Raw genomic sequence first — 27,449 nt, forward strand, 5'->3', positions numbered from 1 at the left:
ACGTAGAGACTGTCTAGTTTGACCAATGTACATGGCAGAGGGGCATTGCTGGCACATGATGGCATATATCACATTGGTGGACGTGCAGGTGAACGAGCCTCTGATAGTGTGGCTGATGTTATTAGGCCCTGTGATGGTGTCCCCTGAATAGATATGTGGGCACAGTTGGCAACGGGCTTTGTTGCAAGGCTAGGTTCCTGGGTTAGTGGTTCTATTTTGTGGTATGTGGTTGTTGGTGAGTATTTGCTTCAGGTTGGCTGTCTGTAGGCAAGGACTGGCCTGTCTCCCAAGATTTGTGAGAGTGATGCTCAAATAAATTGGTTAGTCTCTAAGGTGCCACAAGTACTCCTTTTCTTTTTGCGAATACAGACTAACACGGCTGTTACTCTGAAACCTTCCTTTATTGAGTGTCATTAAGTCAGTCAGTGATAAACCAAGGACCTTTTACAACTATCAAAAATAGAGAGATATCCTTGACTGCGTTTTACCACAGGGCTAAATCCTGACGTATCTATGTGGGATTATGGATTGTGTTAGCTGTTTGCTCTCACATTGCCTAGCAGCACAGCATGATGACTGATCCTCTGGGTGGTTGGGGTAGTGCAGAATGAAGTGCAGAGGTGCGCCTCAGCTTGGTTGTTACAGAGGTGAGCTTGGAGGCAAGGATCATGAAAACTACTTAGGTGAGGCTGTTCTGAATGAGAGAAGGGACTAGGCTGGTGCAGAATCAACCCTAGAATTAAGAAACTGTGAATTATTCTTTTGTCCCCCCTGGATAAATACAGAAGAACTGAGTGGTCTGGGGACAGGCTCAGCAGCTGTTGTCTCTTCTGTTGAGGTGGGGCAGAAGGAGGACTAGCAGAGCTGAAGGGGAGATGGACACTTCCAACCTCGTGAGGCAACAGTGCTAATTAAAATGTTCATTTAAACCTATAAAATTCTGACCTGAGCCTGCAAAATCAGTCCCGTTTTGTATATAGTACAATAAATACTTTGTGTAGAAAGCCCTTCCTCCCTGATTCCTTTTTCTCCTGAAGTGGCTCATCTGCCATCTTTGCTATGTAGTATGGATTCCCAGACTCCCAGAATAATATGAGATCCTGGCAAGGTCTTTGGCATTTCCTGATCCAGCCTCTTATTCCTGTGCACTGTCTGGTTCATGGAACTGGTGCTCTCCTTCTGCTTTTCCTCATCCATCACTACAACACTGAGCCTCTGAGCTGTCCAAGAGAGCAAATAATGAGGGTTCAATCCAGCTCTTCAAAGAAAGGACAGGTTTTCCTCCTTACACCAGGCACACTATTATTGCACCTGGACTTACTAGACTGGATTTTAAGGTAAAATTTGCCATAGACCAGAGTATTCAAAATGACTGAGGTAAACTGGCAGTGAATGTTTTCATCATATCAGGTAGCTACCAGTGCCACGCATCTGCATCTTGCCAGCTCGCAGCCCATCTGTAGGAAATTTTTATCTCAGGCATGCTTGCTACTGGTGGAGTAGATTGCTAGGGAAGACTTTGATGCTAGCCAGATAAGAATGCAAATGAGTTCTACAATATTCGCAGAGTGCAGGAAGTAACTTCTGGCAAACTTGACTCTTGTTCCGAAGAATTCAAAAAGTAGGGCAAACAGGTCAAGTAGTGACTGGTGCACTGTGGAATGGTGGAAGGAGAATTATTTGCACTGTTAGAGCTGTTGTGCCAGCTATTCCTGTTCACACTAGCAGTACAATGGGAGAGCCTAGCACAGTGGTTAGTTTAGCTCAAAGCAAATCTAATCTACCTGCTGGTGTGATTTCCTATGCACAGTCTGCAGTATTTTTGTGCATGAACATGTGATGTGTCACAGTTGTGTTAAGGGGACCAACTGATGGTGAACAGACCGGTTTTCTCTATTGTATGCGGGGCTTATGGCATCAACAATTTCTCTGGTACAGCTAAACTCAAGAGCCAATAAATCAGCCACATGAAAAGAAAATCTGTCTGAAATTTCATTGGAAGCAAGGGTGGAAATCTCATTCAGCTCTGTTCTGATGCTTTGGCTGGGTATTAGAAAGCTAGTGCTCCAAAAGAAGTCTTGAATAAGTTGTAACTTACAATGTAAACCAGTCAAGGAGGCTTGTGAACAATGAATGGCAACAGTCCAGATGAGATGAAGGAAAGGCTTGAATGAATGACTCAAAGTCCTCTGGAGACAATATGGGTCACAGATTTGCTAATTTTCCAGATGACAGTCACAGCATGAGGTTTTTGTAATGCAACTAAAATAGTTATTTAAAGGACAGGGATCAAAACCAGCCTCAAAATGATCAATATTACCAATAGAGTATGCCTTACTCCAATCAAAAAGGACTGCTTCAGAAGCCTGCATAACGGAATAACAATAAAGTCCCCAAGAATGGAGACTGGTACTTGACTAGGCACTAGGTAGCATCTCATGACGATCTGATATTTCACACAAACTTATATTATGTGTGTGTGTATATAAATTCCAGTAATGTCAGATTTTTTGCAGTAATTTACCATAGAGAAAATGGGAGGAGATGTTGAGAAATATCTCTGGCTTTTCAGTATGCAAATACAGGCAGGTCTGTCCGAGTATAGACGGATTATCAGCTTCTGTCAGCATTTTAACCAGCATGTCACTGAGACGAGCTCTGAATGGAGCAAGGGAACACAGTGGTTAAAAAGCCAGCATCCAGTCTACATGATGGCTCCCCGTTGCTGCCACTGGTGAAGCTGTCATCCTGCTAGCAATGGTGGGAGATTTTAAGAATAAAGAGTAGTGTAGACTCAGCCAATGAGATCTAAGTAAGTGTCTAGGGGCCACAAGGCAGTTAAATGAGCTGGTGGCCAGCTGGAAGAGTGAGTCAGGCAAATTGATCCAAACTTTAAAAGGAAGTTCCTAATGTTTATTGCAATTATCTAACCACTTACTGGAGGTACAGGTAATAGAACTCGCAACTTATGGCTGCAAAAACACAGTCCTTTATGTGTTCAATGGACTGGATGAACCAATAGGGAGAGCCTATAAACATTTGAGTAGGTCTGGTATTCTGTTCTACAGAGGGCAGTGCTGCATCTGCACAGCAGCTAGTTCAAATACATGCAAAAACAAACAAAAAGATGACAATGAGGGTGGGACAATAGAGATCTGCAGTAAAAAGAGGGCACAGAAAAGGTCTAGTGTGTGTTTCCCAGTCATGTTTTCTGTGGGCTGTCAGTGCTGTGAGCAGAACAGCTTTAGCGTGGGTTCATGGGTTCAGCTGCACCTACAGAAATCATAAAATCAAGGCTGCCAAACCTGAGCGGTGCTGTGACTCCGTATGCCAGCTTGCAACACTACTCACTCAAATTTGGCCCAGCCACACCTCTGTCATGAAGGAGGAGTGGCTGCACTGAATCTGAATGGTGCTGTGACCTCACGGGCCAGGTTGCAATATCTGGAGCTGGAGTGGGGAGCTGGGCCCAGCTCCGCTAGACAGCAGCCACTGCTGCAGGGCTACCCTCCTACCCACTGCCTTCCTTCTGCATTGGGCCAGCATTAGGGCTGCGGTGCCACGGCGGAGGGTGCAGCTGTGGGTGGTCAGTGCCCCCCTTGACTACAACCCAAAATCATGTCCAAGAAGAGTCTAGTACAGTACACCCATTTAATAGGAAGATTCATCGTCCCCTGGCTGTGAGGCGGCATACTCAGCCCCTGTGGGGGCCTGGGGAGAGGAAGGAGTGCCATTTCTGTCACTTTCAGCTAACAATAGTTGATATAAGAAGAAGCAACTGAAAATACAGAGAAAAACAATTAAAACTCTACTACACTATGCTGTCAAGTACACAATAAGCAAACTGAAAAAAGAGAAAAATATTTCCCCCCACTAATTTCTTTTAGTTGTAGTTATCTCAGATATTACTTGTAATAATTGTTGGCCAAAAAATTTCAGACAGAAATTTGATTTTCAAGTTGATGGTTTACTCTTCAAATTTATTTGTACAAGTTGTTCCTTTTACATGCCCAATGTAAGTCCTATATACTGTACTTTAAACTAAAGCTTAAGAGTAACATTGACCTAACTTTCAGCACTGTGTGATCAGTGGTTAGAACCATGAGGAGCATGTAAACCTTCAATTTCCATCCTCTCTCACAAAATCTAAAGTTAAGTATTGCAAAATTATAGCCAGCTGTCCAATCAAACGAAACACTCAGGCTCAGTTCTTTCATACTTACACAGCTGTTTAGCTGAATGGGGCTACCCAGCTGCATGGACCAAGATTCAGTGTGTGGTCTTCTCTTCACTTATCTTCCCCATCCCACTTCTGCTCCAAACTCCTATGCCATATACCAGCTTTGGGAAATCAGGACGTCTCAGGGCTAGTCTACACTAGAAGTGCTACAAGGGCACAGCTGCACTGATGCAGCTGCACCACTGTAGCGCATTTGGTGAAGATGCTTTCTGCCAACATGAGACTGGTGAGAGCTCGCCCATCGGAATAATAAAACCACCTCCCCAAGAAGCAATGTCTGTGTCCGCACCATGGGAGATGCTCTCCTGCCGACATAGCACTGTCCACACTGACACTTAGGTCGGTATAACTTATGTCACTCATGGGGATGGCTTATTCAGGCCCCTGAGCAACATAAGTTATACCAACATAACCTGTAGTGTAGCAAGCCCTCAGTAACATGTCTACAACTGGTGTGTTTGTGTTTGAGTAAATGAATGCTTCCTGTAAACAGGAGGGTAAGAGGGACCTGAAGTGGTCTGCCAGGGACATGGTAAAGGGAAGGCACCTTGATTCCCCAGGAAACTCAAACTATTTTCATCAAAGAGCTCAATCAGCAAAAATCATCTCATGCTCCACCCATGTACCAATGAAACATGAGAGTAAACATCTCACTTGTAGCGTGGGGCTCATGCCCTGCTGGGGGCCTCCTGCAGCTGCAGGTTTGTCAGCGTTGTGTGGTAAATTAATGTAATGGATTCTTGACAGTTGGCTGAACCCACCCTAAATAGAGATCTCCGTATGGTTGTGCAGAAAGAGAAGTGAATGGATGATTATAATGTAAGATTTTTAAATTATAGGCTCTCAGCAAAACTCAAGGGTTGACTGGAAGGTGAAAGTAAATAATTTAGGTATTATCTTTCAAGCAGCCTTTACACAATTGGTGGTTAAAACGTCATCTCCCATGATGAAATCTGCAGAATGAGAATAGGAAACTCCTTGAGGTTGCCCTCGAGAATTTTCAGAAAATCAGCCTTTTAAGTGGGAGGAGCAGTTATTCCCATTTAGTAACCCTGTGGAAGGGAGTTGCTAAGAAGTACAGATCTATCTCTTCTGTGTTGCCCTGCTAGCTCCACTTTCTCCCTGATTGTCTTCCAAGGATGAACAGGAATAGCTATGGAAGAGGCTTTGAAGAAGTCTTTCTGGCGCATTTTGTGTCATTTCATGCAATGGGCCTGATTCTCCTCTCATTTTCAGTGGCTTTATACTGGGGTAACACCACTCACTTCAGAGGAATTACTTCTGATTTACACTGGTGTAATAGAATCTGGTCTAAAAACTACACAGATGAATAAGGGATACAGGATCAGGCCCTCAATCCTTAATCTTTAACTTCAATAGTTTTGCCAGAGATTTGGCCTGAAATAATTTGTAAATGGATCTTCAGCAGTGCACCCACTGTAGGTCACAATAACAAAGCTTAGAGCTTACCTCAAAGGAAATGATGGGAGCTTTAACGTTGAAGGAAACTGGTGCTTTTTGGCCTCTGTTCAATGCCTTTCCTTTTTCCGTCTGAAAGATTAGTGCAAAGACCTGTTGTGTTTACAGAGGGAAGAAATGCATGAGCTCTCTTGTATTTGTTTAGTACTTATGTTTTTTTTCCCACTGCAGAAAATGGTATCTGCTTTGGAAGACACACAGCTCCTTAGTCTCAGGGCTAGTCTTTGATGGTAAAGTAAAATGTCAGCACTTACAACAGCATGAATATAAATGCCTTAATGGATGAGTGCAGTGTGTCTGATTACGTTGGTGTATAAATACTTGTAGGCTTGTAACAGTTCTGCACCAGGAGAGCCTCCCTATCTGTATGTGGAGTCAAAAGTGCTTTCAGAAACACTCAGGGTTTGATTGCTGTAGGCAGTCATTTGCACCAGTGCAAAGGAAGTGTAAAACTCTATCAAGTCAGCACTAGAGCTGCAGGCGTAGGTGCTGGAACTAGGGTTGCTGCTGCACCCACCACTAGCTTGAAGTGTTTTCCATCATACACAGGATTTACAGTTTCAGAGTGGTAGCCGGGTTGGTCTGTATCAGCAAAAAGAACAAGGAGTACTTGTCGCACTTTAGAGACTAACAAATTTATTTGGGCATAAGCTTTCGTGGGCTAAAACCCTCCACACATTATTCCAGCCCCCCTGGCTACAGGTGCATCTTTTTCTTCCCCTCAGCAGCTTCACTTTTATTTAGGTATCTAACTTTAAGCAGAGTGAGAAATGTTAGCCCGAGGGCTTGTCTACACACACAAGTTATTGTGCTGACACGGATGGGGGCACCAGGACACAGGAATAAATGTGTGTATATGGATATAGCTTATCCCTGAAGAGGGGAGGGCAATAAGCTACACCTCTATAATAATAACTCCTCCCAGCGGGTGCAGCACCAGGCCTTGCGCGGATATCACTGGGACTGCATTGGTACCAGCTCCACCGCCCCACCCCAGTATTATACGGGTTCAAGCTGTGCCTGCACCAGGCCCTGGAAGGCGGTGCTAGGCGGCTGAAGGGGCGCGGCGCTCTGCGCACGCCGGGGGCAGGGCCGCGCGGGGCAGCCGTTGCGCTCTGCCGCCCCCTGGCGGTGAAGCAGCCGGCGGCGCAGCCCGTGTTGGCCCGCTCCCCAGTCCTGGGCGGGTCCGGGATCCGCCTCCAGCCGCTTGCGGGGGTGAAAGTAACATGGTGGCCGCTTCCTCCCCAAGCAGCGGCGGCGGGTCTGGCTCCTCCTGAGGCTGGCCCGGCCGGGCGCGCAGCGGCTGCGGGGGTGAGTCCCGGGCGGGGAGGCGGGTCCCCTGCGCCGCGGGGTGGCAGCGGCAGGTGAGCGAGCGGGGGGGGCCTGACAGGCGGCGGCAGGCTGGATCCCGCCCCCGTACCCGAGCGCTGGGGCCGGCCCGAGCCGCGGGGCAGGGTCCGCCAGAGACACCCGCTGTCCGGCTCCGTGCCCCGGGGGCAGCGCCGCGCTCCCGGCCGGGAGAGGGGAAGGAGGGGCCCGGGCTGGGTGGGAACGGCTCCTTCCTCCGCCGCGCCCCAGCCCGGCCGGGGTCGGCCGCCGCAGCTGCTCCTGCCGGGCTCGGTCCAGCCCCCGCCCAGTGTGTGGGCGCCCTGGGGCCCGGCAGCTGCGGCTCGCTGGCCGGGGACGCCCCGGGCGGGGGATGCTTGCGGGAGGCCGGGGTGACAGGTGAGGCTCAGGGCAGCTCCCTCCGCCTTTTGTCTCTCCCTCCCTGCCCGGCGCGCCGCTGTGCAAGGAAGCCCCCCGAGGTGTCCCGGCAGGGAACCAGCCCCCTGGCAGCCGAGCACGCTGCTGGCACCGGCCCCGGGGCCATAGGGTAAGCGCTACCCTGGCTGGAAGCGGAAGCGCCGTTGTTAGCCAGAAGGGCGTTCATGTGATTCCTCCCACCCCCAGAGAAACAGGTTGAAATAGTTTTCTGCAGCCCCGGTCCCGGTCGGAGTATGGCGAGCGCCCGTGCTGTGGGGCTGCTCAGTGGCGCCTGACCCCGCCAGCAGTGCGGCGCTGCAGTGGAGCTGTGGCCAGATAGCGTTCCCAGAGATTGCCGTGGCCTCTGGGCTGTAGCATCGCTTGGGAGCGCTTCCTTCTCTTTCTGCTGTAAGAGTGAACTGTTTTGAATGCTTTGGGTGCTCCCATGGCGTGGGTGCTCCGGCCTGTGATGGGGTAGCTCCTACCTGCCCGGCCCCGACCAAAGTTCTCAAGGGGGTATTAGGTGGCTCAGTTGTGCTTGGGCATGTCTGGCCCCATTGGTTAACACATTGCTGGTGAGAACAGGGCCGGGACTGTGTGTCCACACAGCACCTATCATGTCTGTTGCTAATGTCCTACAAAAGGTAAGTGTTTGAACTCTGCTAGAGACAGGGTCCAATGGTTGAACAAAATCGTACTGAAAATCTAGATGGTTGCCTGTTACTTCATTTCTTGCTCTCTTTGTACCCATATGCTGTAACTATGAGTTAAACATGGTTCTTACTACATTTCTTGCTATGTTACCACTCAATAGTCTCTAAATGTGAATTAAACATGTTCCATAAAGGTACCTACATTGTGATTGAAATAATTAAGAGAGAGAGACGTCAAAGCTGCTGCCTGTGGTTGAAGCAGAAGATCTGAAGTTCAAGTTTTAGCTTGTAAACAGAATGTCTGATCTTTTAACCCTTAATTCTAGCTGGTGTGATTTCTGGGAGCTTTAGAGTAAGCTTTTGTTATTTGCTTAAATATTGTGGCTTATTATGACAACCTTACAAAGCTAACTGTAAGCCTGTATTTGTATATATTAGTGGGAGGAAAAGTATCAGCTTTAATAATGAGTTGTCATTGGAGGTCTGACTTTTTTTTTTCCTAGTACCTTTATCTCTTTACAATTGTGGTTTGTTTTTCTTTAATTTGAAGAAATAAATAATTGTTCTCTAAAGAAAGTATGATGGGATGGAAATTATTTACCTGCTCCACCCCCCCTGCCGCCGAATCTAGAATCCTTATTTCTCCCCACCCTTCTTTTTTGCTGCATTTTTTTTTTTTTTTTTTTTTTTAAGAACAGTATGGTGTCAGCTACCCAGCACGCTCATGAACAGTCTCATTTCAAGGGACTATTACAAACAGCTGAGTGTTGTATTTTTTAATTCTGATCTGTTAAATAGCTTGATGACAATGTCCTCACAAACATGAGTGTTGGATCTTGTTCAAGAAATCTTTTTTGTTATTCTTTAAGAACTTGCTAATTGCTTTTTACCATGCAGGTGAATATGACAAATATAATTACGTATTGTACCTTTCATAACTATGCATGAGCTGACACAGCACAAGACTCCAGCAGGAATTATTTAAGTCTTAATTGTAAAACATAATATAACTTTGCCTAGTAAAATCTGCAAAATGAAATGTGAACAACTTGTTAGTTAGAGAAGGTGTATCTTTTATACTAGGCTGGCAACTTCATTGTCCACAGGCAGCTAAGACTTTGGCGGTCCCAGTTTTCAGGCTGAGGTCTTAGTCTCTGAAATAAAGTTTGTGGAATATTATTGCATTTGTGACTGGGTAAAGACATTGTGTTCTGTTTTGGACAACTGTGTCAGGATTTTTCCATGTTTTTCTTTTTTTTTTAAGTGTCTGACTCTTGCCCTTTTTTTTTTTTTTTTTGTCTTTGCTTTATTATACACTAAAAATGCCTCTGTCAGTGCTCACCTGAGAGTGGCAATTAAAAATGAGACTAAGCTCAAGTAAAAAATTCTAATACTGAAATGGTATCATAGATGATGTCCCTCTAGTTTGAAATCTAGATTTGATCATTCAGAACAACACTACTGTTGTGCTGCCTGCTGTTGAAGTTGAGTGCTTATTGTGAATCTGTCCACAGATTTGGGATTTTTTCCCCTGACCTCCTTCAAGCCAGTAGAGAATAGTGTCTGGTGTTTCAAAGTAACTAGAGGAGGGCTGCTCAATCCTGTCTGCATTAAGTCTTTTTGCTGCATCCATATGTGTGTTCGTGTGAAAATATACATATATATGCTCCTTTATATATAAAAAAGTGTGTGTGGGGGGGCTTGTTTAAGTTTGTGAAAACCCCACATTCTTCTACTGCAGAGCTAAGGGGAGATAGGGTAAGGGGTTTAGTTGGTGGTACTCTTCCAAGCTACACCCCTGGGAGTTGCCAAATGCAATGTTGCTTTTTGTTGATTGTGCAGATGTTCAGAAAGTGTGTGCTCTCACTGGATTCCTTGAAATCTGTTCTGCTCCCACTCTGTAGTGGTTCAGTATGCCAGTGTGCCCTGCTAGGCTCCTTGGGCTTAGCTCCTTTATTTTTTGGGATGAGGGAAATGGCTGTATGTCTTAAATGCCATCCACGTCTGGCACCAAAACTATGCAGGCCTGTAACTTTCCCTCTCAATTCTTACATGAGGAATGAAATGATCAACAATTAAATTATCATCCCTAGGCATTGGATTTAATACCTTAATGAAATGAATGGGCAGTTCACACCCCTCAGAGCTACTGTTACAACTGATGCCTTCATAAGAATCTGCAGAAGGCTTGGATTGGATCTGGCTCATGGTGCTTACGTTTTCTTTGTAACCATAAAAGCTAGAGACATTGTTCTCTTAAAAGTGAAAGCCGATATTCTGGAGAACAAAACAGAATCTCCTTTTGATTTCCTTAAGAGTGCCCCTAATTTGGGCTACGTCAGCCCCTGGCTGAGTTTCTGCTGTATATCCTGAACGAGATACAGGGCAATGATCAAAACCTATTGTAGCGAATTTGAAAAGGATTTTCAAAATTTCAGTCTGGGATAGTCTTGATTTAGAATAGCAAGCTCAAGGCAGTGGCTGATACAGCGTGCAACAGCAACATGAGTTACAATATCTTGTCTGAACTTGGCCTGCACATCATTTAAACAATCCACATTCACTGTTGTAATAATTCAAGCCTGCTAATTTTAATTTGAGCTGTTCTTGTTAATTCACCACACTTTTTAAAAAATTGTGCTTCTTCCCTTTTAACCCAAAAAGTATAATAAACTGGTTTACGTGTTTCACATATTAACCAAATAGAGACTTTTTTATCCAAGAGTTTTAAAAATTGCAAGTCAATCCCTGATTTACACTAATTAAGGTGCTTGGCCTTGGCAACTGCAACTGAGTTTACAGTTACCAGGCTGTAACAAAATGCTAGACGTTATCTCCCTCCGAAAATCAAACTGTGTGTTGCAGCCGTGAATGAATTTCAGTTTTGTAACAAAGCCTATTTGGGTTGCTAGCCTTTCTGGCAAAACTAACAACTACCTGCCTGTATGACAGCACAATGCCATAGCTACACTGGCAGAACTGCATAGTGTAGCTATAGCCTACACTTACAGAAGGGGTCTTCCGTTGGTGTAGGAACATTACCTCCTTGACCAACAGTAGGTACATTGACAAAAGCATTCTGCTGTCACTATAGCTGTGTCTTAACCCTGGAGTTAGGTCAACATATCTATATCAGTCAGTGGTGTGGTTTTTCACACTCCTGTTAATCTAACTTTGAAGTGTAGACCAAGCCTCAACATAGCAATTTTCCCTGGCCCCACCCCTTTCTTTTTAAGGCATTATTTGTGTGGCGGACATCTATAATTAGCACATCTCCCCAGTAGCACCATCTTTCATGGGCATTCTGTTTCTCTGCTTTTTTTTTTCTTAGCCTTTCTGATCACCAATCATCTGACTGGCAACTCAGCAGCCTCCCTTATTATTCACTGGGCAGGAAATTAGGTACTTCTACCTGTGCCACACTTCTGGCCATTACGATTTTTTCCCCCTAGCTTGTTGTATTACGTGCAAACCAGTTTCCTGCTGTTGGAATAAGTAGTAGTAACTTTATAAATGAACAGGTTATATATTTTGTGTAGGAGGAGGCTGCAAGTGTCTCTTTGGATCAGGGAAATTTGGGTATAAAATGGATAATGTTCAATTAATTAAGTTGTGGCAGGAGGTGGAGGAGAGAACTGCAATAATTTGTAGGCTGCTGTAAAGCTAACAAGGATTATCATTTAAAGAGTAATGTGTTCGCTCTTTCCTGAAATGTTAAATGTTTGAACTCAAAGGTAACTTGTGGCTACATCTAAGGGAATAGACTTGTCTCTCTCTGTATTCATCAGTCAGGACTACTGCAGAACCTGGAAACAGGACAGGCCTAAAGCTGAATAAAAAGCTTTTGCTGGGAGTGGGTTGGGTGGGGTGAGGCCTTTTGGAGGCCGCCTCATCCTATGTGGGCTCTACAAATGGCAGATCAACCAATCCTCAGTGGAAGTGACAGCAGCTTGACCAGAGTGGGAAGTAAGTCATGCCTGTACCTTTTCCAGTCTCTTGGCAACCTGAATTCCCTATTCCTAATGTATTGTAAGTGATGACCTGTGGTAAAAAAATTGTGAAGCTTTTGGTGTTCAGATGAATTCCAGATGGCAGAAGGCTGTTGTGTTGCCCCCATTCTAGATAATGTGGAAACATGGATGCACTTTAATAAACTTCAGGTGAATTATGAAGGCACACACTGTCTCTTGAGTACTTTTCCAGAAACTATGTTGTAAAGAAATGCTGTGTTCTGCCAGTAGAAATCCTTTCAAGGATGCTGATAGCCTGAGAAAAAGGATAAGCATGGAATGCACAGTGGCCTTTCTTGTGGATCTTAATCCATGCAGGGGTTGAACATTTCACCAAATGCCTACAAATAAATGTGGATCTTAGAATTCAGAAGGGGGGAAATGGAGAATACCAACACAAAAGGTGTTGCTCTCAGTAAGCAATTTTAAAAACTCCACCCTTCGTCTTTACCTACAACGAGCCATATCTGTAATGTAACGATAGTTTTATAGTTTAAAAACATCATAAAAGGATTGAAAATTTAAGAGCAATAATGAATTTGGCCATTACCAAAGTCCTTGTTTATGCGTAGCAGATGTGCTGGGGTTAAAAAGGTGAGCTTCTTTATTGTTTGTTGTTTAACATCTTCATGTATCTTGTTTTCTGCATGGGAAGGAACTGGGTGTCCATTTCACTTGTACAGCTCCTGGTGGAGATTTGTTTTACAAGTGGATGCCTAAAATTAGGCTCTTCAATAAGTGGCCAGATTTTTAGAGGTGCTGGACATACAGAAGCTCCCCACTGACCTCAGTGGGGAGCTGTTGGTTCAGCTCTTCAGAACACTTTAGGCATCCACTCTTGAAAATTTTCTGTGTTTTAAATATGGTACACTGCCGTAGGGTTTGCTAGTATAGCTTTACCAGCATATCCTTCTGGTGTAGATGCAGTTTTGCTGGTATATATAGTTTATACCAGTTCCCTGAACATATTAAACTGTATACTGACAAAATGATTTCTTTTGCCAGTATAACTGCATCTACACTGGGGCTTTTGCCAGTATAGGCATATGTCAGTTAGGGGTGACTTTTCCCCATCCCACTCCCATTTATGCCAGCAAAATTTAAGGGTAGACCAGGCCTTAGAAACAGTATGCTTGGTTGCTGAAGTAACCAGAATGTAGTACCCAATGAAATCCAAGAATTGCTAGATCTTCCACACATCTTAATTGTAAGAAATGTGATTTGCTTTAATGTTTTTGAAGAAATGCAAGTCATGTACTGTCATTTCAAACTCTCATTGCTTTCCCACTGTTTAACTTTCACATTAGACCATCTTTTTGTAAAACAACTTAAGGCTTTTACAGGACATATTTTGGGGGTTATGATCGGTCACTGGCTTCTCACTGCATTCCTTCCAGTTTTCATTTTAAAAAACAGAAACCCTTCCACATAAGGCTACTTTGAGTCACATGAATTCTCAGGCAGAGCTTGTTCTTTCTCTACCATCCCATGAGATATGTGATAGTGCCACAGTTCTTGGTAGTCTCAAGCAAAAATGTTGTATATAGCCCCTCAGTTGCCTAACAAAATTGATTAGAAACACTGTCAAGGCTAATTGCAGGTCATCTGTGCTTCAAGTTGTTTTCTTCTAGCTAAATAAACTGGTGATGCACAAATCTCTGGGGAGGGACTTTTCTGAGAATTATGTGCCTAATGCCTTTAAAAATCTCTTCCCTTCCTTCCCTCCCCCTTCAAAAAAGCTATTAAAGTTCTCACTCTTTATCCTACATAAACTTGACAGCAGCTAAATTAGAATGCCAGCAATATCAAAAAGGCTGTATTTGAACTTCTTATGCTGTCTGATTGTAAAATATTTCATATTTGGTTGCCAAATATGAGCACATGTATTTAAAAGGGGAGTGGTTTTGGTCTTGGATCAGCCATATTCAGAACTCTCAAAACATGCCTGCAGTCTAAAGCAGTCCACCTTTAGGAATGGTGGTGTAACCCATGGTTTCAGGTTTTATTGTATGGATTTTTTTAAATATAGCATGATGGCTCTTCTTTTGAGTGAGGTTGAATATTTTCAGTCTGCTAGTGTATTTGAATTGTATTAACTAATATTTCATAGTCCAGGTTTATGCTACAGACTTCTGGCAGTATAGTTATGTCAGTGAGGGGTGTGGTGAGGTATGAATTGTGACTGACAAAGGGGTTTTTGCCAGCGCAGCTAGTATAGCTGCAGTTATACCAGCAAAGCTGCACTTTGGCTTGTATAGCTTGTTTCACTTGGTGGTGGCGGCGGCGGCGGCGGCAGCTTGGAATAAGCAGTACATACTCATGGCTGCCCTGTCTCTTCCCGCCCCAGCCAGTTCCGCCCCCTCCTCCAAGCACTCCCTGTCTCTGCTCCTCCCCCCCCGCCCCCGCTCCCGCCGTGCCTGCTGAATGCTGCTGAACAGCTGATTGCGGCAGGCAGGAGGCACTGGGAGGGAGGGAGAGGAGTTGATTGGTGGCCCTGTGGACGGAAGGTGTTGGGGGTGGGCGTGGGGCAGGGGGTGCTGGCCTCTGGTGGGTAGTAAGCACCCACAGAAAAGCGACACAAAAGGTGAAGCGAGTACAGTACTGTAAGTGCAAATGATGGATATGCAGATCGGGACCGACGTCAATCAGAACACGTTTCCCTATTGATGAGTGATGGATATGCATAACAATGGATAAGGGGGAGACCTATGCTGGGGACCCCCTGTATCGGCAACAACACAGCTTTGCCAGTATAAGGTGCATACATCCTAGGACTGCTTTGCTGGCATATAGAGAGAGAGATAGAGATCTATATAATAGACTTATATAGTCTCAGTGTTTGCTTTAACTTTTTTTTTAAATAATCTAGAACCAACCATTTTCCACTTGGTGCACTCATTGTCTTTTATCAGATGGGAACTAACAATATCAGGCAATGTAGCCTGCCCATGGGAAAATATTAACTTCAGCAGTATGCTTTGAGTGTTTAGATGGCTGTAGCTATTTAGTTCATCCATTGTACTACAACATTAGTTACAAAATATAGCAAAAGTCTGTGTAAATAGGTGGGTCTTGACTTTCTGGGCATATTGCTGACTCTCTAGTTCTGTTGGATCAGAGGGGGAGTCAGATTTGAGGTCCTCCATTGGGAAAACCTTATTCCCATCTCTATGGTCATATTTGGAAACTACCTACTTAAATGCTTTATCTCCCTTCTGCTTCTGGGATAATATCTGAAGAGAAAGGAGGCTTCTAGATTGTCCAGGACCTAAGCCATGTGGTTAAAACCGCAAGATCTTCTTTCCAGGTGAAAAAGGACTGCTTTTACGCATTATGGAGGCATCACTATAGTTAATCTGGGGGTGAACTTCCTGTGCTCAAAACACATTTTTGGCCATTGTCTCTTCACCAGTGCTTCCACGGGTGCATTTCCATTAATGTTAGAAATGATGGGACCGTCTAGGTTGGGCAGAGTGCCAGCAGCTGCTGGTGCTGTGAGCACCACATCATGCAGACCAGTTCAGAGGAAGGAAATGTTTATGGTAGTATTTCCTTTAAAGTATAATGAAGGTTTGTACAGTAAACATTAGTGTTCTTACTAATGCATTTTGTATACAAGTAAAGAAACACACACACCTATTAATTTAAAAAGTTTTCAGTAAGAAGAGAAGCTAATGCTCTTAATTTGATTAACAATGATCTTTGAAAATGTACATTAGGGTACTAAAAATGGAAACTTAAAATCCAGTTCACTCTTTGTATTGCTGTCAACTTGGACAATGAAAGTTAAATTGACTATGAAATCAATTGCGCTTTCAGGTCCAGTCATACAATATTTAAGTTTCAAATACTCCAGAAAGGTGTGTACATAGATTAAAAACAAATGTTTTAAGGGCATTTTGTAGCAGTGAATATGGTTCTGTTGGTGTAAAGTTTCTAAAGATTTGGGTTTCTTTTTTTTTTTTTTTTACACAACTTCAGTTTTGAGTTATTAAATTGACAGGTTCATAGAAAAGTTTGCGTACTATTGGAGACACACTTAAAAAAAAAGTAGGGCTGTCAAATGATTAAAAAAAATGAATTCCAATCAATTGCAGTTTTAATCGCACTGTTAAATTTCAATTGATATTTTGTTATTGTTTTGGATTTTTTTTACATATTAATTTCAGTTCCAACAAAGTTACAGTGCTCACTTTATATTTTTTATTACAAATGTTTGCACTGTAAAAATGTTAAACAAAAGGAACAGTATTTTTCAATTTCCCGATAAAGAGTTTGCACTACAATACTTGTATGAGGTGAAGTGCAATTTACAAATGTAGATTTTTTTTTTTACATAACTGCACTCAAAAACGAAACAATGTAAAACTTTAGAGCCTAGAAGTCCACTCAGTCCTACTTCTTGTTTAGCCAATTGCTAAGACAAACATGTTTGTTTACATTTAATGGAGATAATGCAGCCCACTTCTCGCTTTCAGGTGATGCTGTAAATAAAAACAGGTGTGTGCATGGCACTTTTCTAACTGGCATTGCAACGTATTTGTGTGTCTGATATGCTAAACATTCGGCCACCATTCCAGAGGACATGCAGCTTGTAGGAGGGCTGCTTTATAAATAGGAGAGCGTGTAGTTAAAATAAACTTTCAGTGTCTGTGTACTTTTTTCATCAGGATGAGTCCTGTTTAAATACTTGCTTTTGACTTTGGAAAAAGCATGGGAAGGATGGGAGCGAGTTGATCTTAGTTTATATATCTTGTGCTATTTAAAGTCGTCTGTACTTTTGATCCTGGAAAGTCAAACTGTAATCAAGCTTCCTGTTAAATGATGCATATTTCACTTTGAAGAGTCCAACAATGTAGCTAATTTATATCCAATGGATATTTTTGGTGTTTAATGTTATCGTGGAAACAAAGTATATGCCACATAACTTTTCTTTACTTCCCATCTGGTGCCTGATAAGACCTTTGACAGACACAGTAATAGGAAGCTGGAGCTTCTCTTAGGTGGCTTTCATCACTTATGAACTGTTTCAGCGGAAAATAGTTACGGAAACATTTGTTTCTCTAAGTGTTTTATTGCCTTTGTGTACAGTTTTCTTTGTATCATGGGGTTTGTCTTTTAAAAGAAATTGATTCTTGCACACAGAAATGTATAGCATTATAAAAAATATCGTAATAGTTTCATGTACTGTATTACACACGTGCATGCACACAAAGTGTCTGGAAACCAGCGAATCATGAATTTTAGTACTCCTTTCTGTGACAAAATATATTTGAGACGTTAAACATCAAGTCATTCCTTGCCCAGTAGGAACAAAAATTTAGGAGGGAGATGAGATTTGGTGCCTGAAGTCAGTCAGTCTCTCTCTCTCTCTCTCTCCTCTCTCTCACACACTCACACACACTCTCTCTCTCACACACACACACACACACACACACACACTTTTAAAGTCCCTACAAAGATTTAGCAAATCTCTGAAGGGGGAGAATGGAATGCTTGGCTCTTATTCAGTAAAAAATGAGGTGCCCAAGCTTTTCATTGCATGTGTTTAAGTGAGGGGGAAAGATAATCCATCAATCAGGCTTGCTGTGGGATGTGATGGCCCTCTTGTCTCTAACAAAATTGGTCCCTCCCAGTACAGACTTAAATCATGTTTTAACGTTCTGGAGTATAGTTCTGACTCCAGGATAAAATATCAGCAGAACGTGTCATTTGTAATGCTTTCCATGAATGCATTTGGGTGATATTGCTGCTTCCTGTCTCGTTTTGCACCTACGCATTCAGATTCTTGACTTTTTATGGAACGTTTTTCTTTTTCAGTAATGGGCTTTCTTTTGGAAATATCATAAATTAGGTGGAGTGATTAAAACTACTTTGGTTGTCACTTTTTTTTTTGCCAGTAGGAATTTTAATCAGCTCAGGGCTGGTGTATATGCTCTTTTGCTATGACTTCGTTTTGACTTAAAAACTGATCTAAATGGGAGTAGGATGTAGATCTTCCACATCTTCTGTTTTTGAGCCATTATTTCCAACTTTCTTATCTCCCATTCCTTTCTTTAAATTGGACCAATAGCAGTGGCCTAGTGAGCTGGTATTTAATTCTAGAGGCTGCCTTTTTGTGGTCCACTTTTTCTGAAGTCTCTGCTCTTATGTTTGAAGATAGTCTTAGTTTATATTTCGAAGGGCTTGTCTTTGCTAGGAAGCTTAATTATATTTAAAGAGGACTTTTGAAAAACAGACTTGTGACAAGATGCAGAACACTACTTGTCAAGATCAGCATCATTCCACGTAACTCAGTTGTTTAAACACAGTTTTTAAACACAATTAAACTTTCTAGGGAAGATGAGCCTTGTGTGTAAACTGGTATAGTGACGTCGAGCCTCAGGCCTTGTCTGTACGCTTTATTTTTTTTAAATTGGTGTAGCTGCACCAATTTAAGCACCTGTGGTAGTTGTGCTTCACCAGTATAAACGATGACTTGCCCCATTGCAGCTTACCCTTACAATTAGTTTATTCAGGTGCAAAATAACTTGGGGCTTGTCTACAGGAACAGGAGTTTGTGGCAAGCTGCAGTGTGACTCTACCCTCACATGAGCATGTTGTGCTCTAACAGCACATTAATGTCCTTTGATCTAGTCCTCTGTGAAACAGGTCTAGATCAGGGTGCATTAACTAACTGTGCAGGTGCACATGGACATTAGAGAATGGCAGGCTAGTGTGGAGTAGGTTCCCCTAGCTTGCCACAAACTAAAAATTCATATATAAAAAGCCTAAGGTTGCAGACAGCCTGAAATAAAAACAGTCAGAGGTGTGAATTACTCAAATCAATGTCAGTGGGGTATTAACATTGAAACTTAACAAGGATAACTTAAATGTCAACAGTTAACTTTCATTGCTGGGTGAAGAATGCCAGAAGAAGGATAATGTGTATCTTGGACATGTGCACAGTTTACTCGGAGTGGCATCTCATATGGGTGGATTAGAAGATAATTACATCTTTTTTAGTTCTTGTACAAGTGTCTTTGGATTCCAGCTTGTGAGTGTGGTACCCCTCTGAACCAGTGCATTCATCTGACTCTTGACTTTTTTCTTCCCTACTTTATTTTCATTTAAGACTAACTATATTTGACTTTCATCAATAGAGTTTCTAGTTACTGCAAGGGATCTTCATCTTTAAAAAATGTAGGTATCTGACTTATTACATAATATAATGAGCAGGGCATCTTTCAAAGATCACCAGTAGAGCAGCAAGTGCTTCTTATTAAACAGTGGTTCTCAAACGTTTTGTGTTTGTGGACCATTTTTATAAAGATCCTCTTGTGGACTACTTTCTTGCCAATCCTTGCAGTAGCCGCAATGTTTGGTTAGATGAAGAAGCAATCTTAGGATAGCATTAATGAGATAAGATGAAACTGTGTGTTTAAATAATTGGGTACAGCTGCTTGGCCATGTCCTCCTTCCCTCCCTACTCTTTTCTCTCCTTGGCTATGAGACTTCACACTTACTGGTACTAAATCTCCCCTTACTGCTTCCAGCTGCTGCTGGAATCTGTGCAGGTCACTTCACAATTTGGTCTTTTTGTCTTGCAGTTGTTACCTTTCTAATTTTGATGTGATTGAGCAACTTGTCTGAACTTACCTGATGGTAAAAACAGACACAAAACAGCTGTGTAGGGTGCTGAGGGTAGGTTTTTGGGATAGCTTTGTTCTTTTCCCTTCTTTTTATTTGGCTGGAATGGAGGGTCAGTAAAGCCTCTAATATCCTAGGCCTCTTGGACCTGGTTATAAGTATCAGCATGTGTTGCTTTTTGAAGACTTACAGATGCTTTGTCACTGTGACAAAAGCCATTTGCATAGCAATGCTTCTATGGTCCAGACTCATGGTCAGCAGACATCTGCTCAAACACTGCTGTAAGAGCTTCCATCTCAAAGCTGTTAGTTGAGTCTTATAAATTATATAATTGCATAAATGCTGATGAGTGATGCACTAATATAAGCAACAGTAATTGAATATTCCAGCAATCTAAGAGAAAATCTGACTGAAGATACAGCTGTTTTTTACAAAACAGCACCCTTATTCAGAACTTTCTTTTCCTATCTCTTATGAATAGCAATTCCTACTTACAATAAGTAAGGCCCATATATCATGGACTACCTTCTCCCCCCACAGTTGACAATTGCCTCTTCGTTAATATAATCAAAATTGTGCACGTTTTTGAGAACCTCGAAGTGTGCTTGAAACCTTAACTTAAAATTATATTCTCTAGCAACTCCTCCCCCATTGCATATTCAAGGCCCTGATTTCCCCTCAGACTTTCATTTGATTAAGTCAGTTGGGTTGGGGGTGTGTGTCTGAGAGAAGAACTTGGGCCAGTGGATATCTAAGCCATTTTTTGATAGCATAGTTAATGATCAAAAGTCACTCACTAACTCATATTGCAAGTTTAAAGTGCTCATAAAAACTTAAACAGTTTTAAACATTCTGTGCAGGAAGTGCAAAACTTGTTGACTTGTTCTAAGCATCAATGTTGTTTCCTAGTTTATTGGATAAAAATTTAGTATTCAAATCTCTTTTGGGGAGGATATCCCATGACTCTGCATGATCATCAGATCGTATGCTCCTTGGGACAGGGACTATGCTATCTCTGTACAGCAACTACTGTCAGACGTGAGCGCTGCCAGAAGTAAAGGGGGACTGTGGTGACAAATTTACAAAACTGTTTCTTACAGCATTCAAAAGTGTGCTACTCACTCATCGCTCTTTATTCTATAAGATATGTTTGGTGCCCTGAAGACCTTGAAGTCTTGTGTAGCTGGCATTTTTCTCTTAACTTGAGGGGAGGAGTTTAATTAAAGTCATTTTATCTTTAAATCAAACAAGGAACTGGTTTGCAATGGGGGTGTAATTAGCCAATTTGCCGGGGCTAGAGGTGTTTTGGTAAACACATGAGAAATGCAAACATATTGGTGTGCATTTTCTCATCCTTACCTTTCCCCTGACTTTATAGCAGGTGGTGCAGATGGCACAGCAAATCCTTGAGTGTACTGTATAAACTCTTTGTTCATAGGCTACGAAGGTAGCGTCTCTATTATACTAATGGAAAAATGTACTGGTGTGAATACTGTTACCTCTGGCAGCTTGTCTCTCTGTCCTAAATTTGGAAGAGGAGCAGTAGTAAACATTGTTTTTGTTGTGCAAAGTATGTTGCTGTTTAAGGTAACAAACTATCACCGGACCTCACAGTTAGCAAATAAAAATTATCTTTATTTTTACAGTTACTTAGTAAAAACTGTCAGAATGTTACTTTAGTTTCATAACTAAACAAAGTACAGCAATAAAACTTCTAGAATTAGCTTGCATAAATTCTTCAAGCGCATAAAAGTTCTGTAATGCTGCTCAGCTAGTGGGGAACACATTTACGATTCCAGTTCTATGTCTTTCAATTAGGCAGAGGAGCAGCTCCAGTGAAACAGGTTTTTGGACATTAGCTGTAATGAAAATGAGCTTAAAAACATGTTCTTGGTGGTTTTTAGAAAACACTTATTCTGTGATTTGAAGGGAGTAGTTTTATTCTCATTTTGTCACTTCAGAAAAGTAGCTGAGGTGAAGGAAAATGTGAGCACCTAGTGTAAATATAGTAGCCTTTACCTCTTTATCAAGGGTGTACTATACAGATGAGGAAACCTATCTAAAACAGATAGGTAACTCAAATTTAATTTAATTTGGGCAGGGAGGGGTGGCTTTGAACCTGGTAAGTATCAATGAAGTTGCTACACATACCCCTTCCGTGTCTCTTCTCCCCCCCCCCCCCCCCCCCGCCCCCATCAGCTATGTCTTTAAGGCTGACCTGCTTCTGATCTGTTATGGTTTGTTTCTGCAGAGAACTGGTTTATATTGAGTGGGGTGTACTATGTAAACTTAAGTTGAGCTTTTCAAATTCTTTACTATTAAATTGTAGGCAAAATGAATTAAGATTTGGTTTTTAAGTCTGTCACCTAAGGCTGAGTCCAGCATCTAAAATTCATTCATCACCCTAGTACAGTCTTATGGAACAAGAATTGTCACTGGCCATAGTCAATATGACTAAGGTATAAAACAGGTAGGGTAAATATAGGCATGGGGTAAATTTTGAAAAGCTCTCATTAATTTTTAAGAGTTGGTTTGGTATAAAGGATGTTTTCTAGTCTTGAAAGAAGACTGTCATATTCCCTCCTTCTCTCACAGCTCCCTCCACAGATTTTTTTTCTATAGTGTTGATACATGAAGGCATGGTCTGCACTAGAAACCTCTTCTGGGTTACCAGTGTAAGGTGTGGTTTTTAATTTTTGTTTTTTTACACTTCTGTATCTGCAAAAGCCCTTGTGTAGATGCAGTTATACCAGCATAAAAGTTCTTTTGCTGATATATCTTATTTCACACACCAAACTGGTATAAACTATGCTGGCAAAGCAACTTTTTGCAGGTGTAATTTGCATTACGCTAGGACTGTTTGTGAGTATAGCTAAACTGGGAAACCTTTTAAAGTGTAGACTAGGCTAAGGCCCTGTCTTGGCAAATAATAAGGGTGTGTTAGCTCAGTCACTAAGCTTAATGTGACTGAAAAATCCTATCAAGATAACACATTTGAAGTTGTGCTATCTGCTATAGTGTCAGTATTGCCAACCCCAAATGTTCAAAAATCATGAGTGGCTTTAAAATCATGAGATTTGGTGTTTTTTATTTGCCTTCTGCTTTTTGAGCTTTCAGGGGTCACATTTTGAAGCATTCTCCACAGCCCTGAGGACTAGAAACTTACTTTTTCTTTAGGAATGAAGGCTGAAATCATCACACATCCAGGAGTTGGGGCTTTAAGGAAAATAATAATAGAGACTCATGGAAAAAGAGTTGGCAACACTGCCCACTGCTTCCAACATATCAACCTGTAACTTGGTGGGCTTTTCAATCTTGTAAAGCCAATTCAGTTGACAAACACACACCCTCTTTGCATGTCAGTATAGGGCCCATACTGCTAGGTTTTGTCTATTACCTTACTCAGAAAAACTGTGGCATACAGTTTGAGGTTAGCAAAAACAACAAGGAGTCCTTGTGGCACCTTAGAAACTAACAAATTCATTTGGGCATAAGCTTTCATGGGCTAGAACCCACTTCATAAGATGCATGGAATAGAAAATACAGCAACAGGTATAAATACAAAACCTAAACCTAATTTCCCCCATACTAATTTCCCCCTACTGTTACTCACACCTTCTTGACTGTTTGAAATGGACCACTCTCATTACCACTACAAAAGTTATTTTTCCTCCCTTGGTATCCTTCTGTTACTTGAATTGTCTCTCTAGACTGACCTCACACTTGGTAAGGCAACGCCCATCTTTTCATGTATTTATACCTGCTCCTGTATTTTCCACTCCATGCATCTGATAAAGTGGGTTCTAGCCCATGAAAGCTTATGCCCAAATAAATTTGTTAGTCTCTAAGGTGCCACAAGGATTCCTTGTTGCTTTGCTGATACAGACTAACACGACTACCACTCTGAAACCTGTCACCATGCAAAGTATGAGGTTAGGGCCATCAGGGGTGTGCACAGGTATAAAAATTTGGCCACTTCTGGAGGGACACTTTCTGTGCCCCCTGCGGCCGGAGGAGCTGCCTCTCCCCAGCGCCAGTGGAGCTTTCTCTCTTCCCCCCCTGTGGCCCTGGAGCTGGTGGTGCGTAATCTCCTCAAGCAGCCGGAGGAGCTGGATCTCCCCCTGCTGTCTCAGGGTTGGAGGATCTGTCCTCTCCCGCCCTGGCCCGGGGACTGAGGAGCTGGCTCTCCTCCCCTTCCCCCTGCCCTTCCTGTGCCTTGGCCCCAGGGCCAGTGGAACTATCATCTCCTGCCCTGGCCCCAGAGGAGTTCTGTGCCCCCTGCTTGTGCCCCCCGTGCATGCCCTGGAGGGCCATGTTTCGGATTCTGAGAACTTTTGAAAACCAATTTAGCTGATTAAAAAGAGTTGGCTAGTGTTGGCTCAGGGCTGACTGATCATGTAGGAGATACCTATAAAGGGCAGTGTTAATCCTGACTCCAAATTTTTTGTTGTTTTGAAATTCTTCCACAGACGGAGTAGTGCAGGTTTTGCTTAACTTTTGTTTTTATAACAGTTCATCACTTGTCTGATACATTGTGAATACCGAAGTAGAGAAGCACACATGTTGAATCCGATGACGTGAGCTGTAGCTCACGAAAGCTTATGCTCAAATAAATTGGTTAGTCTCTAAGGTGCCACAAGTACTCCTTTTCTTTTTGCAAATACAGACTAACATGGCTGTTACTCTGAAACATGTTGAATGGAAATTCTCTTTTTGCAGTCATTTTCTGTTTTGTATAGCTGATTTCTACAACACGGTTGTCAGGGATACAATAGTACCTTAAGGAATAGTGTTGTTTGGGGGTTGAATGAAACCTTGTTGAAGCTGGTGGATGTAATGGTCATCCTTCATTTGGGATAAATGTAAAAACAAGTTAAGCCCCTTTATGGAATAGATAGCCGAAACAATAGGAGTCGTCACCCAAAACACAGCCAACATGGAAGGCCGGTCAGGAATCTGAGCTATGTGGGAGGAGGGGTCGTCTTGTGACCTGGGTATTGTTTGATGGAGTGGGGTGTGAGTCAAGGAGAGAAGCAACAGAAATGCCACAGAAGCAGTCAGAAGGCAGCAGGGAAACCATAGAGAAAAAGCTTGTAACTTGATCCTGAGAAAAAAGCTAAGAGATTTTGGGTAGGGTGCTGTCTGGAAAGAGGCTTGGAGCAGTAAGCAAAGAGACTGTCTTCTGCTGTTTTGATTCTTACTGTGTTCGGGGAAATGGAATACAGCGTAAGTACTTTGTAAGTAAACAAGATTGCATCAAAGAAATACTAGTTTCTCCTCCCAAGGGAAACAGCCAATATTTGGGTCTTGCTGGTTAACAGCTCAGGTCAAAACGTGTACAATATTGTACTTATTTGTTTAGACTAACACTGTGTAGGCCGACACCTTTACAAGCATTTCACACTGAATAAACAAGTGCAATTACAACTTACAGTTCCATAATGGTGACATTAATAGTAATTAGTTGATTGGGGGTAGTGCTCCAAATGTGCTAGGTATTTTTCCAAATACAAAATAATAGCTGTCCTGAAGAATACACAGTGTGATGCTAAATAAAAGCAATCTTGGTACTACTTCAGAGAGGGGAATGTTCTTGATATAGACCTGTTGGGTTGCTATTGGCCATGCAACCAAATTTTTAAGTATTTCAACTTAGGTTTCCTAAAATTTACCACAACACTTGGAAATCTTTTTTGTTTTTTTCTTCCCCTCCTTCCTACCAATCTTGGTGCAACAAGGAGAAAAAATAATGACTTCATAAGACTGAGTTCTCACAGAAGGGATTGGTTGTAAATGTGACAAACTAAAAAGGGGATTTTTTTTCTGTAAGGGTATGTCTACACTGCATCTGGGAGCAAACCTCCCAATAACTGTGTAGAGATGTTGCTTTGACATTGTGTCTCAGGCTCTCAAGTCCATCTCTCTACCACCACATCCCTGGCTTCAGCCAGAGCTGCAATGTCTACACACTATATTTTTAGCATGCTAGTGTAATCTGTGGATCCAGGCTGGGAGGCTTGCTCCCAGATGCAGTGTAGACATGCAAGAGACCCAGAAAGTCACTTGCAACTGGAAGTGATTGTGTAGGGGCACATAGGAGGCAACTTGGCTGTTTGTAGTATACATATCAGTAATTTTGTGTGTTGATATTGCAGAGAAGCATGGGGGCGGGGTGAGGGTGCGGGTGCGGACACAACCATTCTGATTGGGGCAAACTCATACTGTTTTGGTTTAAGTTGTATACACAAGTTTTTCTGTAGCTTCCCAGAATAAAATTTCAAAGCACATAGCCAGTTTCATCTCTGTTGACAGTGCCATTAATCACTGACCACAGATTGGTCAGGTAAAATAAGTAATTTAAGCTTCAGCAGTGCAAGGGATCTCTGGTTGGCTTTGAAAACACTTCTTATTGTGTACTAGATATCATTATCTATAATTAATAGACTGAATGCATTGTGGTAAAAGCACAGTGAAGTGGGCAAGCCTTAAACAGAATATACTTATTTCTGACCTTAAAAATAGTGGAGCATCTGTATAGTAAAAGCACATGTCTAGATTATCTCACACCATGCTGTACTCAGATAAAAATACATTTTAAGGAACTATTATGTAAGATTTTATTCCAAATATGGAACTTGCAGTCTGCAACTCTTGTACTCAAATGTAGCTTTGTGTTGTACAAAGTAGACTTGTAACTGATGCAGGGAGGAATTTAAACTGTAGTTACAGTTCCCAAAGCAGATTGGGTGTTTCATCAACACGCTGATCTGAAGACTGTTCGCAATATGTTTTTTATTCCTTTTGAGAAAGTGGACATTTCACATATACCCTTACTAACTGCTAATTGGTCATTAACGAAAAAGAGACTCATGCATCTTTTACTATTTCAACTGTTTTGAGGTTTTTACATTTTTATTTCCTATAAATGAGTGTGTCTGGATTTGTAAGGTAGTGATTTTTCAGTGTCTGACACTTGTGTATTTTTTAACCTAGTTTTTCAGATCCATGCAACTTTTTGTTCGGTATTTTAATAAAATATAGGTACCTGTACTTTAGTTTTTCCAAACAAGCGCACATGGCTCATTTATTTTAACTAACTAATATGAGTAAACATTGATGTTTTTCACACACCTGAGTGATGTAGCTAGGTTGACCTAAGGTATAGACAAAGCTAAAGCCATGTCTACACGGGCACTTATGTTCGCAAAACTATGTCGCTCCGGGGTGTGAAAAAACACCCCCCTGAGCAACATAAGTTTTGCCGGCATAAGCGGCAACGGCTCTATGTTGGCGGGAGATGCTCCTTAAGCTGGTTTTTATTATGTTGATGGGGGTACTCTCTCCTGGCGCCATCATGCGGCTACATGAGCACTCTTACAGTGACACAGCTGTATCAGCACAGCTGTGCCGCTGTAAGCTTACATGGCTTAAGTCTTTAAGGCCAAGTCTGTAGTAGGAGCACTTTGCTCGTATAGTATATCAGTATACTATATTAATATGGCTGTATCTTATCCTGAGAAAGCTATGTTTTTACCTGAAGAGAACAAGCTATAACAGTAAAATTGCAGTTTTGCCTGTATAATTGTGCCTGCACTGGGGCTTCTGCTGGCACAGCTGTGTTGGTTGGTGATCATACCTCTTCACACCCAACTGGCATAGTTATGCTGGCAGAAGTCTGGAGCGTAGACATACCCA

The 27,449-nt window shown here is 42.3% G+C and overlaps 1 protein-coding gene across 7 annotated transcripts in view; it reads left to right on the forward strand.

The window, feature by feature from the left end:
* Positions 1 to 6,654: 6,654 nt before the first annotated feature.
* Positions 6,655 to 27,449, forward strand: part of DENND4C (DENN domain containing 4C) — a 119,622-nt gene continuing 98,827 nt past the window's right edge. For 2 of the 7 annotated variants that reach the window (XM_037902040.2, XM_043546315.1), the window contains exon 1: positions 6,655 to 7,030. The gene's annotated coding sequence lies outside the window, so the exon portion shown is untranslated. Of the gene's footprint in view, positions 7,084 to 7,414; positions 7,445 to 7,573; positions 7,593 to 7,714; positions 8,107 to 27,449 lie in introns of those variants that run through there. The other 5 variants (XM_043546314.1, XM_043546310.1, XM_043546312.1 and 2 more) reach the window with 5 other exon arrangements.

Source organism: Chelonia mydas, chromosome 5, assembly GCF_015237465.2.
Source record: "Chelonia mydas isolate rCheMyd1 chromosome 5, rCheMyd1.pri.v2, whole genome shotgun sequence".
NCBI lineage: Eukaryota > Metazoa > Chordata > Testudines > Cheloniidae > Chelonia > Chelonia mydas.